Source organism: Miniopterus schreibersii (assembly GCF_964146895.1).
Source record: "Miniopterus schreibersii genome assembly, chromosome: 1".
NCBI classification, from domain to species: domain Eukaryota; kingdom Metazoa; phylum Chordata; class Mammalia; order Chiroptera; family Miniopteridae; genus Miniopterus; species Miniopterus schreibersii.
In genome coordinates, this window is record NC_138101.1 from 86,844,142 (window position 1) to 86,857,657 (window position 13,516).

The following is a 13,516-nucleotide window of genomic DNA, read 5'->3' on the forward strand; positions in this document are numbered from 1 at the left end:
CCTAGTAGGGTACAGAAGAATGGATATTTAATTTCTGTGGTATTTTCTAATCATACTAGTGCTATTTGTTAATATCCCCAAATGACTACCTTAGATTTTCCACATGGACATCCAATTTTTTCATATTTAGCTTTGGGAACAATTAAGTCTCTTATGTGGGTGTTTGATTTTACTGAATTGTTCTTTTCTGAAATCTCAGGATTTGCTTTTTAAAACGTTGCTACTGATCTTAAAAAAAATCTATTTTACCTTTAGAAAGAAATGGTGAAATGCATTAGACTTTGAATAATTTAAAGTATCTTTTTAGGAAAAAAAGTAAATATTTAATACATTTGTTGGTAAATAAAACATGTATTTAGAAGAACAATATAAATACTTGATGGGTTCCCTGGCTTCTGTTATTTTGGAATACCTTTTCACGGTATAAGTTACATATTTAGATCCACAGTACATCATGTGTTTGCTTCTAATGAATATCTAACCCAGAATGGTTTGTATGTGGCTTCTGTATTTTATGAGTTATTCTAGTTTAATAGATTTTTCTCTCCAAAAGGCCCTTGCTTTCCACCCCATGTACAGTTTCTTCTTGGAAAAATGAACAGGTGAACAGGCATACTATTGATTTAGAGATTGGGTTTGGTGAAATGGCTCGTGGGAGCTAAGTATGCATAATAAATGGCAGACTTTAAGCAGGTGATGGTTATTGAGTTAGAGAATCTGTCAAAGGCAGCTGTTTCCTAATGTGTAAAAATTCTAAATGTACTAGAAATTTCTTCCCATTTTCAGAATGATTAGCTCAGATTGGAGCACCTGCACCTTGTATATCACTGTTCAGAAATAAAAGGGATCAAAGTCGCTTGTTCAATGTTTAATTTTTATTTTTTTGCACCTATTAAAAATTAAACTGTTACAGATTTAAGTATACACCAAAGCACCTTCATAATTCATAACTTTTTTCTTGAAGATGGTTTGGTGGTACAGCAGTTTCAACTTGACAGGATATAGGTCCAAGTTGTCTGATTCCTATTTACTATAGGTATGCAGGATTTACACACACGCACACACACACACACATGCACACACACACACACGCACATACACACATTCTAACATACATGGGCTCCCTCACATAGATGATGGGGTTAAAGCACTAGAAGGTCTTTAGCTTTGTAAAATTTTTATTTTATTTTATTTTTTAAAACTTCTTGTTTACAGTATCACAGATGTCCTCCATTTTTGCCCCTTTGCCCCACTCCTCCCGGTCCCCACCCCTCTCCAGCCCTTTACTCACTATTGCCTGTGTCCATGGTTTATGTATATACGCATATAAGTTCTTTGATTAATCTCTCCCCACCCCACCATGGTACCTTCCCACTGAGATTCATCAGTCTGTCCCCTGCTTCCATGTCTCTGGATCTATTTTGTTTGTCAGTTTATTTTGTTCATTGATTCCACATATAAGTGAGAATATGTGATATTTGTCTTTCTCTAACTGACTTATTTTGCTTAGCATACTACTCTCCAGGTCCCTCCAAGCTGTCCCAAAGGGTAAGAGATCCTTCTTTTTTACAGCTGCATAGTATTCCATGGTGTAAATGTCCCACAGCTTTTTTATCCACTCATCTACTGATGGGCACCAGGGCTGCTTCCAGATCTTAGCTAATGAAAACAGCACTTCTATGAACATAGGGGTGCATTTATTCTTTCTGATTGGCGTTTTGGTGTCTTAGGATAGATTACTAGAAGTGGGATCACTGGGTCAAATGGCAGTTCCATTTTTAATTTTTTGAGGAACCTCCATACTGTTTTCCATAGTGGCTGCACCAGTCTGCATTTCCTACAATGGTGTTCCCTTTTCTCCACATCCCTTCCAGCACTTGCTTGTTGATTTGTTGATGGGAGCCATTCTGACAGGTGTGAGGTGATACCTCATGGTCATACTTTGCTTCTCTCTGGTGATTAGTGACTTTGAACACTTCTTCATATAACTCTTGGTCATTTGTATGTCCTCTTTGGAGAAGTGTCTAGTTAGGTCCTTTGCCCTTAAAAACTTAATTTTTAGAGTAGTTTTAGGTTCACAGCAAAATTGAGCAGAAAGTACAGAAAGTTTCTGTATACCCCTGCCTCCAAAACATGTATTGCTTATCCCATTATCAATATTCCACACCAAAGTATCACATTTGTTGCAACTGATAAACCTACACTGACACATAATGATCACCCAAAGGCCATAGTTTACACTAGGGTTCTGTCTTAGTTTTGCATACCCTCTGGGTTTGGATAAATGTATAATGACATGCATTTATCATCATGGTCTCATACAGAGTATTTTCACTGCTCTAAATATCCTCTGTGCTCTGCCTATTAACCCCTAACTGTCCCAAGCCCTGGCGAGCACTGATTTTATTTTTTTTTATATCTCCATAATTTTACCTTTTCCAGAATGTCACATAGCTGGAATCATGGAGTGCTAATGGCTTTTTAAATGTAGTTTTTGAGATTTGTGGTATGTAGCCTTGTTCATTCATTTTTATTGCTGAATGAGTGACAAAATATTTATCATTCTCCTACTGAAGGACAATTAGGTAGTTTCTACTTTCTTTATATAAAATTTTAGGTTGGAAATAACTTTGCCATTGAATTTTGAAGCTGTTCCATTGTCTTTTAGCTTCCATTGTCACTGTAGAGAATGTAATGAAACATATATAATGTTTATCATGTGTTTAGCACTATCTTAATCTCTTTTTATAAAATAGTTCATTTAGTATTTATAAAATTATTATGAGGCAGACACTATTATTATTCCCATTTTAAATATGAGGAAATTAGGGTGCAGAATGGTTAAGTATCCTACCAAAATTCTATAGCAGATAAATGGGAAGGCCTGCATATGAACCCAGGTAGTCTACCTTGAGAGTTCCTTCTCAACTATTAGATTATACTCCCTTTCATGACAACTCAGTTCCTGATACTTTGTATGTGACCTGATTTTTAATCTGGTTTCCACTGATGAGACTTCCATATTAGTGCAGGTGTAACCTTCAGTTGCTGTGTATATCTCCTGCTTTCTTTCTTAGGCTTCTTGGATCTCATGGTGTGATGGTCCTATTCCTGCAGAAACCCACCTGGTCTCACTCATGTGCAACCTGAAAATGTGAGAGAGTCCACAGCTCAGGAGACAATAACCCTTGACAAGGGGGACACAGGCTGGTGTATAAATGCTCCTGCCTGGCCTCCACATGAACAATTCTGAGGTGCATTCCGTATGGTTTCTCAGGGGTTGCTGAGTGGGACAGAACTCCAGCTTCCCATAGAATGGGCCAACCAAATCCTGATTTCCCTTTCCACATTCCTCAGTCCTGCCTGGGGGAGACTTCTTAAGTAAGCATCCTATTTGCAAGATTTGCCTCAGGCTTTGCTCAGGGGTGGGCAAGTGGTGGGCAGGTCAAGAGCTGGTATCAGCTCTGGCCAGTGTGGTTCAGTTGGCTGGGCATCCTCCCATGTACCAGGAGGTTGTCAGTTCAATTCCCAATAAGGGCACATGCCGTTTGTGGGCTCCATCCCCCTTGGGGAGTGTACAGGAGGCAGCCTGTCAACGTTGCCTTCTCACCTCTCTCTCTCTCTCTCCATCTCTCTCTCTCTCTCTCTCTCTCTCTCTCTCTCTCTCTTCCTTCTCCTCTTTCTAAAAATCAATAAACTAGTCTTCAAAAAGAATAAAAAGAGTTGGTATTAGAAGTGGCCCTAGAAACCAGAGCCTCAGGATAGGGTTCTGGAACAGAAGCACTTACCTGTCAGACAGCAGCAAGGACCCCATTGCTGGTGGTGGGTGGAGTGGCGAGAACCTTTGACATCACAGTTACGGATGGATTGGGGTGAGGTGTAGGTGAAGATGAAGTGGTCAGTTAAGAGATAGGTAAGGCCTGCCCTGGAAGATGCGGCTAAGTGGTTAGAGCATCCGTCCACACATCGAAGGGTCACAGGGCACGTACTTGGGTTGCAGGTTTGATCCCTGGCCCTGGTCTCATGTGTGGGAAGCAACCAATCCATGTGTCTCTCTCACATCGATGTTTCTTTCTTTCTCTCCCTCTCCCTCCCTTCCACTCTCTCTAAAAATCAGTGGAAAAAATATCCTCGAGTGAAGATTAACAAAAGGGAGAGCAAGAGAGGTAAAGGCCTTTGAATAGCATGGAAAGTAGTAAGGAAAAAGATCACAGATTTATTGGTTATTGATTAATATATTTATTGATTAATGCTTTAGAAGTTTTACATTAAGAAAATTGATAGGCTTTGTTCAGCTATCAATTCAAAGCAGGCTTAGAAAGCTAGAGGACCTCTACAGTAACATTTAAGGAAGATATTATCACTTGTGGCTGCAAACCATTTTGGACCAGGGTTGAATTTTATGGGTGGCAGAACTACAAAGAAAATGGAATCTACAGCCTTGATAGGTACCCTATGCAAATGCCAAGGTTGTGCTAGAAAAAGGAGTAGGAACTTTGAGACCTGGCATGGGGACGTTTGGGTAGATAAGCCTGAGAACCTTGAACCCCCAGGTTCCTCTAAAATCTTTGGGCTGGCAGAAGCAGCCCCTTATCCCCTTGATAAGAGGGAGCATCTTTACCTTGCTTAGATACAAGCAAAGACCTCAAAGGAGACAGATGCCTTTTACTATCATATTTTGCCTCGAGATCTATTGCCATCTCCCTCATTGCTTCCAGACTAATAATGAGGGCCAGGTCACAGCGTGGCTTAAGCAAGAAAACACAGTCTGTACCCCGGGAGGGAAGCATACACATCAAACAAATTGTGGTACCTATTGGCGGAAGCCAAGGAATACATCTGGGGGTGGACCATGGAGGGGCTGGAGCAGACAAGGCAGAATATACAACTGAAGAGGGAAGAATTTATTCATAAGGGAGCACTGTCCTGTGAAATGAAGTCTGAGGTGGGGTTATTGTATCCCTGCAGGACACCTGCCACTCCTTCTTGTGCAACTTGAAAGTGCTCCGATGGAGGCATGCCAGCCTTCCTCGGGCAGACAGTCTCTGAGCCACATTCTGTGAGGTGCATCAGAGGGTCCCTGGCATGAGGAAGCCCAACAACCACAGGAGTGTCCAATTTAATGATGCACATTTGCATTGGCTTTCTTTCCTCTGATCTGCTTTTTCCAGTTTATCACCCCCAGATTTATTTTTAAATAAACTACCTGCACAAAAGCCCCTGTCTCAGTTTTGCTTTTAGGGATTAAGTGGGAGGATCTGGGCTAAGATCGCCTATTATTTGTATAATACGGTACTTGATCTCCCAATTTTCCTACGTTTACAATGTCATTGTTTGTTATATTTCACAGTCTTGGGTTTACTCTCCTTTATTTCCCCAGTATCTTAAGGAGGATGTCTCATTCATTGATTTTAATTTTTTATTTTTAATATCTGCATTTTAGGCTATACATTTTCCTGCTTTCATTATAGCTCACAATTTGGCATGTTGTCTTTTCATTATTGGTTTTGTCAAAGTATTTTCTAAATTTAATGAAGATGATCTCTTTGACCTATGTCATATTTAAGTGTGTCTAAATATAGAAACAGTTTTATTAATCTTTTTATTTGTTTCTAATTTTCCTTCTTTGTGATTAGAAAATATAATCTCTATAATATCCACTTTGCTGGATTTGTTGGGGCTTGCTTTGTGGAGTAGAATATAACCAGTTTTAAGAGGTATTCCAGGTTAGCGCTTGAGAAAAGTGTCGTTTTGTGTGTGTGTGTTTTTTTTTAATTCTGTTGTTCAATTCGTGTTTCTTTTCTAATTTTTTTTGTCTCCTTGAGAGAAAAGTGTATTGAGTCTATCAAATTTGTTTTGCATAGTTTGAGAATATGTTGTTCATTGTTCCATATAGATCCAGGATTTTTATCTCTACTGAGCAAGTTGTGCCTTTTATTATTATGAAATGACCTTTATTTCTAATAATGGTTTCCATCTCCATGTCTGCTTCATCTGATATTATTTTAGCTTTCTTTTGGTTAGTATTTCCTTTGTATATAATTTTACATATTGTTATGTTCATCTTTTCTGTGTCATTTTGTTTATTTTTAAAATCTGATCTGTGAGTTTCTGTCTTTTAACTGGTAAGTTTGTTTATTTATACTCACTATGATAACTACTGTATTTGAATTTATTTATGCCATCTTATTTTATTCTTTATTTCTGACTTCTATTTACTTTTCCTTCGCCTGCTTTTCTGTCTCCTAGTGAATGGGTTGATTTTTAAGATCTCTTTTCTCCTCTACTGGTTTAAAAGTTATGTTTTTACTTTATAGTGGGTGTCTTTTTTTTCCAGCTTCATTGAGGTTTTAACTCACAAATAAAATCATGATATACTTAAAGTGTACAATGTGATGATTTGATATATGTATACACTGGGAAAGGATTACCACCATTGAGTAAATTAACACATCCATCACCCCACATATTGTAGTGGATGTTTTAACATTTAAAAAACTTTTTTTTTTCTTCAATATATCTTTATTGATTTCAGAGAGAGGAAAGGAGAGGGAGAGAGAGAGACAGAAACATCAATGATGAGAGAGTCATGGATCAAGCCCACAACCGGGCATGTGCCCTGACCGGGAATAGAACCCTGATCGCCTGGATCCCAGGTCAATGCTCAACCGCTGAGCCACACCCGGCTGGGCTGTTTTAACATTTAAAAGTGTATCTTTGACTTAACAATGTATACAGGTAATTACTATTTCTACTGTCCTGAATAAGACAAGGACTCTTCTGAGCTTTAACCCTGACAGCTACTATTGTCTTTCATGTTATTATTGTCTATTATTTTAGTTCAATCTTGTTTTGTAGTTCCCTTCACAAATCAGTCATCATTATTTTGTTTTATGAAGTCAATGTTGGTTGGCCATTTCCCTTCTTCACCTTTATTTCTGCCTCTCACTCCTTTCTTCTGGGGTGAATTTCTCCTCTTCTGGAATGTACTTTTTATAGTTTCTCTTTCCAACAAGGGTCTGTGGGTGGTAAACTTTTCAATCTTTGTAAACGCTTCTTAGTTTACCTTCACCTATGCATGGTAGTTTAGCCAGATATAAAATTTAAGGCTGGCAGTATTTCTCCTGGCACTTTGAAGATTCCGTTAACTTTAGGTATCTATTTTTGCTGCTGAGAATTATGACCTAATTTCTTTATAATTTACATTTCTTTCCTCTTTGATTGCTTCTAAGATTATCTCTTTGTGTTGGGGGTTCTGGAGTTTTATTAGAGTATATTTAGATTTGGACTTATTTTTATTCATCCTTGTCAGGAGTGGCTGTTGCTTTTAAATAGGAGTTTCAAATCATTAATTAATTCTGGAAGGTTTGCAGACAACTCTTCAAATATTATCTCTTCTCTATTCTCTCTAATCTCTTTCTGGAATTCTTATTAGACAAATATTGGCTTCTGGTAGATTAAGATAGCCAGAAATTACTTGTTAAAAGTTACCTTGTTATTTATTTTAAAACCCCTCTCAACCATACCTGAGTTTAGGTGATTTTTGAAATTCACCTAAGGATGGGGGCTGGTTGCCAGGGGAACCAATCATGTTACTGTAGGGCTGGAATTTTTAGTCACCCCCCCTCCAGGGAGGGAGAGGGCCTAGAGGTTAATTCAATCACCAATGGAAAATGACTTAATCAATCATGCTTAGGTAATGAAACCTCCATAAAAGTCCAAAAGGATGGGGTTCTGAGAGCTTCCAGATTAGTTACCATGTGGAGAGTGGCACACGCAGAGAACATGGAAAACTCTGGTTCCCTTCCCACACAACCTTGCTCTATGAATCTCTTCCATCTAGCTGTTTCTAAGTTATATTCTTTTATAATAAACTGGTAACCTAGTAAATAAAATGGTTCTCTGAGTTCTGTGACCTGTCGTAGCAAATTAATGAAACTCAGGAGGGGGTTGTTGGAGCCTCCAATCTATAGGTCGGATGCACAGGTGAGAGTCTAGACTTGTGATTGCTGTCTGAAGTGTGTGTGTGTGTGTGTGTGTGTGTGTGTGTGTGAATGTGTTGTAGTCTTAAAGGACTGAGCCCTTAACCTGTAGGATCTGATGCTATCTGCAAGTAGATAGTGTCAGAACTGAGTTGATTGCTTGGTGGTGTGGAAGAAAACACACACACATTACAGTTGGTGTTGGAGTCGGATAGAGTCTAAATTCTCTCCCCTTGAATATATGATAGTCTTAGGAACTTATATGACTAATAGAATGCAGCAGAAGTAATGTTGTGGCAGTTCAGAAAGTAGGTCATAAGAAATATGTGGTTTCCCTGGGGCTCTTAGGATATTTTTAATGGGAACTGTGAACCTCTAAGTAAGAAGCCTGGCTACCCTGAGATCACTATGCTGGAGATCTCATGTGTTGGTACTTCAGTTAACAGTCTTAGCTGAACTCATCTTTCAATTAGCCCCATCAGTGGGCAAAGACATGTGAGTAAAACCACATTGAACCCTCCATATTTGACACCCAGTGAAACATCAGTATTACCCAGCAGAGTACTGTCTGAATTCTTGACCCATAAAATCTTTAAGTATAATAAAATGTTATTGTTTTAAATCACTTTTCTACAGGTCTTTTAGTCTCTCTCACACACTTTCAATATTTTTATTTTTTAACGTATAATTTTCTCAGATTGGTTTTCCATGTCATCAATTCTCTCTTTACCAATGTATAATCTTGTCACTTACTCTATCCATTGATTATTTTTACACCAATGGCTATTTTTTCCCCTCATGGTCCTATTGGTTCTTCAGAACAAATCTGCCTCTTTTGTCATAATTCTTTTTCCAATGTGTTGATTCAACCTTTCACATCGTTAATGATTTCAAATTTTTTTAATGTTTTCTTCTTAGTTATTGCTTAATAATCCTTCCATTAGTTCTATGTACTGAGACATATTAATGATGAATTCCTTAAGTGTTTTGTAATTTTTTATTTTATGCTCACTTTTATGGAGATTTCTTTTTTTCGAGATTTTTATGGAACCAGAATAGTTACCACTTTTTCGCCATGCACCACAGGGCATCGTCAGCCAGGGACCAAGCTTTATGTTAATTTCACGACTATTAAGGCAGGGTAACATTGGACCTCAAACCCAAAGGAAGTAAATATTTTAGAGTAAAATTTGAGCTCAGGCAGAGACAAACAATCGTCATTGTGCAGGTGTGTGATCTTTGTACTTTTAGTTCACATATTTTGTTTTTAACAACAAAAAGAGCTTTGTGTAGGAATTTTAATTCTAGCTCTGTCTCACTGGGTGTCCAGTGCCCCTCTTTTATTCTCTGTGTTGATGTTGAAAGCAAACTTCTAGGTAACCAGGGTGATAATGTATTCCAGGTGACTACTGCATCAGAGCACACACTTAACCCCGTTTTTTCCATTTCTTTTCTGGAAAATAATGGGGCACCTGGGGCTTTTCTTTTCTTTATTGAGAGCTCATCTATGAATTCCCTTTTTATTGTTATATTTTATAAAACATTTTAAATGTTTTTAATAGATCCACATATTTCTTGAATAGGTATTCTTTCTGTTTTTAACTAAAAAAATCTGACTTTTAGCCCAGCTGGCATGGCTCAATGGTTGAGCGTGAACCCATGAATCAGGAGGTCGCTGTTCAATTCCCGGTTTCGGGCTTCATTTCCAGTAGGGGATGTGCCGGAGGCAGCCGATCAATGGCTCTCTCATCATTGATGTTTCTATCTCTCTCCCCCTCTCCCTTCCTCTCTTTGAAATCAATAAAAACATATTTTTTTAAAAAAGAAAAAAAATTGACTTTTCTTTCTTCCCTTTTGTTCTTTTAAAGGTATTTATACATTTTTCTTTTAATTTTTTTTGTAAAACAATTAGTACTTTTTTGACTAGCAATCTTTTATGATTTAATTATATGTATATGCACACACACATGCACATACACGGTGATACTTTAACAGACAATGGCTCAATTGATGTTTCTTTCTTTTCAGCCAGATTAAGATTTGAACAAGGAAACTCATCCTAAAATGCTACTGGAAGTTTGAAAATGCAGTTGAAGTATAAACACTATCTTTATAATTATTCAAAGTGTGTATATATTTTTGGGAGGACTCCCTGTGTCCCAGCTGATAACTCACTTAATTTTTAACTCCTTTTCAGGTTTAACTGATTTGAAATAATGGGGGAAGCCAGACTAAGCTTTGAACAAAGAAACTTTATCCGCTAGCCTTTTTTATGGGGATACATAAAAGGTAAAGTTTATGGTACAAAACTGGCAGCAGTTGACCAATTGAGGGCTCATAAATACTGAACAAAATTATTCTTAATGTTTGCAATTCCAATGCTTTGCATTATCAGCAATTCCTGGACCAGAATGGTCATCAGTTTGAAAACAAACATTGACCAAAAAAATGATTCATTTCTGTATATTCTTTTAAATGTTGAAAATGAACTGTATGTTAATAAACACTGCCTTTATAATCATTCAAAGTGTGTATACATTTTCTGGAATATATATATATATCCTAAGAACAGGAAAATAATGCACTTTTACTGCATTCTTTATTCTTATTATTTTACATTTTCCATTATTTACTATTTACCATGAACTGGAATTTTCATTAATGTATTATTGCATTAATGTCTTATTGCATTAATGTATTATTTTATTTTATATTTATGTAGCAATTTTAAAAGAATATAACATTCTGGAATTTTATTACTTAGACTCAATTCTGTTTTTAAAATGATTTATTTCTTATCTGACTTCTTTATGGTCAAAACTTCTTCATTGTGAATTCTTTATTTTGATTCATGTTTTATGGTTGAGTGTATTTTTTTTCAGAACACATACATAAATATATATACTGAGTTATTAAATATTTAAAAATATTATATGTAAAATATTTGCTTTTATTAACAAAAACTGTCTTAGTTGGGGTCACATCTTTTCTGCTTAAAACTCTGTTGTTTTGTTTTTATTTTAGTCTAACGTTGCTGAGGTGAATTAAGAAGCAAAATTAATTTTTACCTGTTTCTTCTGTCTGGATGTTTTCAGGATTTTTTGTCTTTGAATGATTTCTGCCAGAAAATTAATCATGAAGTTAGCTGTTGTCTATTAAATTTCTCGGGAACACCATGAATTCACCTAATGAGTTCAGACAATGAGAACATAAAACCCCACAGATTCACATATTTCTTTATTTCAGGAAAGTTTTCTTCTATTTTATCCTTAAGTGTTTTTAATTTTTCATTTTTATGCTTTTAAAAAAGAGCACCTAATACCTACATGCTATATATTTAATATCTGCCTTTGGTACATATAAATGTTTTCCTAGTCAATGAATTTTCTTTGTCCCTGTCTTTTGTGTCTCTGCAGTTTTCATGAGCCTAATCTTTGTGACACTGATTTATATTTTTGCCATCTAAATTCTAATCCCCAAGCTTGTTAGGTAGTTTCAAGTTCTATAATGTTTTTGTTTGCTTGTTTGTTTGCTTTGTCTTGTCTTTTTTGTTTGTTTGTTTTTTGTTTTTTACTGTTGTTAGCTCACTTCATCATATTGCTTCGCTACCTCTTCTTACAGTTCTAATTTCTTCTTTGGGTTCTTATATCATATGTTTATATTATATTTCTGTTCCTGGGGAATAAGAAGTGATTCTTTCTTAAATTTTCTACTGTTTCCTCCAGTAAATCATATATTCTTCATTGGCCTTTTTATTGGTTAGGTTTCTTTTCTTTTAATCTTATATTTTGCAGAACTTTTGCATAATTTTTTCTGCTTACTCGTCTTTGAAAGAAGTTATGCTTGTTTTTCTCTGCTACTTGCCAGGAATATTGTGAATGAAAATCTTTGGCAATCCTTTCTATTTGCCCACTTGTTGAAACTTAGTTTTGCATTAAGGGCTTGTTTTGGCTATTTTGTTTGTTTGTTTGTTTGTTGAGTTATTTATCTGCTTATAGTTTAGGTTGTATGAAATTGAGGTGAGGGGAAAAATGCTGAGGACAGATATATGGCAGTTTTGGGTATGTTACTTCTGCACACACAATCCTCAACCTCCAATCTGTTAAAACAATTAGAGTTCTGCCTCATCTTACAAAATCTGGAATTAGGCAAGAGACACTGGGATAGGCCAATTGAGTATAAAAACTAATGGTTCAAAGGCCTTTTAATTATTAAATGTGTAGACTCATTGCTAATTTCTCTTTGGAAAATTGACTTTAATCAGTAGCTACAAAATTTGTTTGTAGCATCTCACTTCAAGATTAGTATTATCTCAAGGAGATTAAAGAGGGTGGCAGACTGAGTGGGAGCTACGCTCACACTCTCCTGGGATCAAACTGGAATCACAACTAAAATATAGAAAAACCATCCTGAATGGCCAACTGCAACTGATGACAAGCTGGAGAGAAACCTTATAACCAAGAAGGAAAAGTGGAGATCACATAGAGACGGGTAGGAAGTGCGGAGCATGAGAGGACTGCCTGGACTCCCACAGGCAGCAGCTGAAGGTCTGGGTTGAATATCCAGCAGTGGAGGGTTCCCACTTAGTACTCTGGGGCCTAACCCCCAGGCTGGGCTTCCCAGCCAAGAGCACCAGCACTGAGAAAGGTGCTCACATAACATCTGGCTGTGAAAAGCAGCTGGATTTCTGTCTGCCAGGGAAAGATGGCTGGAAATGCAGGCACCCTCTTAAAGGGTCAATGCACAAAGTTTTGTGTGAAGCCATTCACCTTAGGCTCCAGCGGAAGGAGGGCAGAGTGGACTGGAGCTGTGTGAGCAGAATCTAGGGCTGTAGGCTCTGGAGATAGAACTTAGAGGGCACCCCTATGGATTCTAGTGCCAAGTCATTCCCCCATACTGCAGAGGACATCTTTCACAGGCAGACATTTACCTTCCAAGCAGCTTTTCCCTGAGGGGGAAGCAATTGCCCCACCCTGCTGGAAAATCTCTGGCCCTAACTGGTGGATTTTCTACAGCCTGAGGCTCATTAAGAGAACCAGATTAATCAGCCTGCTTGCAGAAGCAGACATCAGGGGGCTTTGAGTCTTTGCCTGATCTGCTTCTGGACCTGGGCCTTGGAAAAGCAGACTTTGGTGTATGTCTTGGTCCTGTCCAAATGTACCCAGCTCCAACAGAGGGAACCTCAAATTTTGGGTTGTTGGTAAGTCCAAACAGGTACTCAAGGCCAGTCACAAACAGCATCTGATGTTGGCCTGCACCACAGAACATCCAAAAAGACTGAGAGAGTCCTAGGAGGCCACCTAATACATAGAAACAAACCCAAATAGGCAGCCAAAATGGGGAGACAAAAAAACAAGCCCCAAATGAAAGAACAAGAGAAGTCTCCAGAAAAAAAGAGCTAACTGAAATGGACATAAGCAATCTATCAGATATAGAGTTCATAATACTGATTGTAAGGATGCTCAACAGCATGAAAAAAGATATGGAAATTATGAAAAATGGCCAGTCAGAAATGAAGAATGACATAGCAGAAA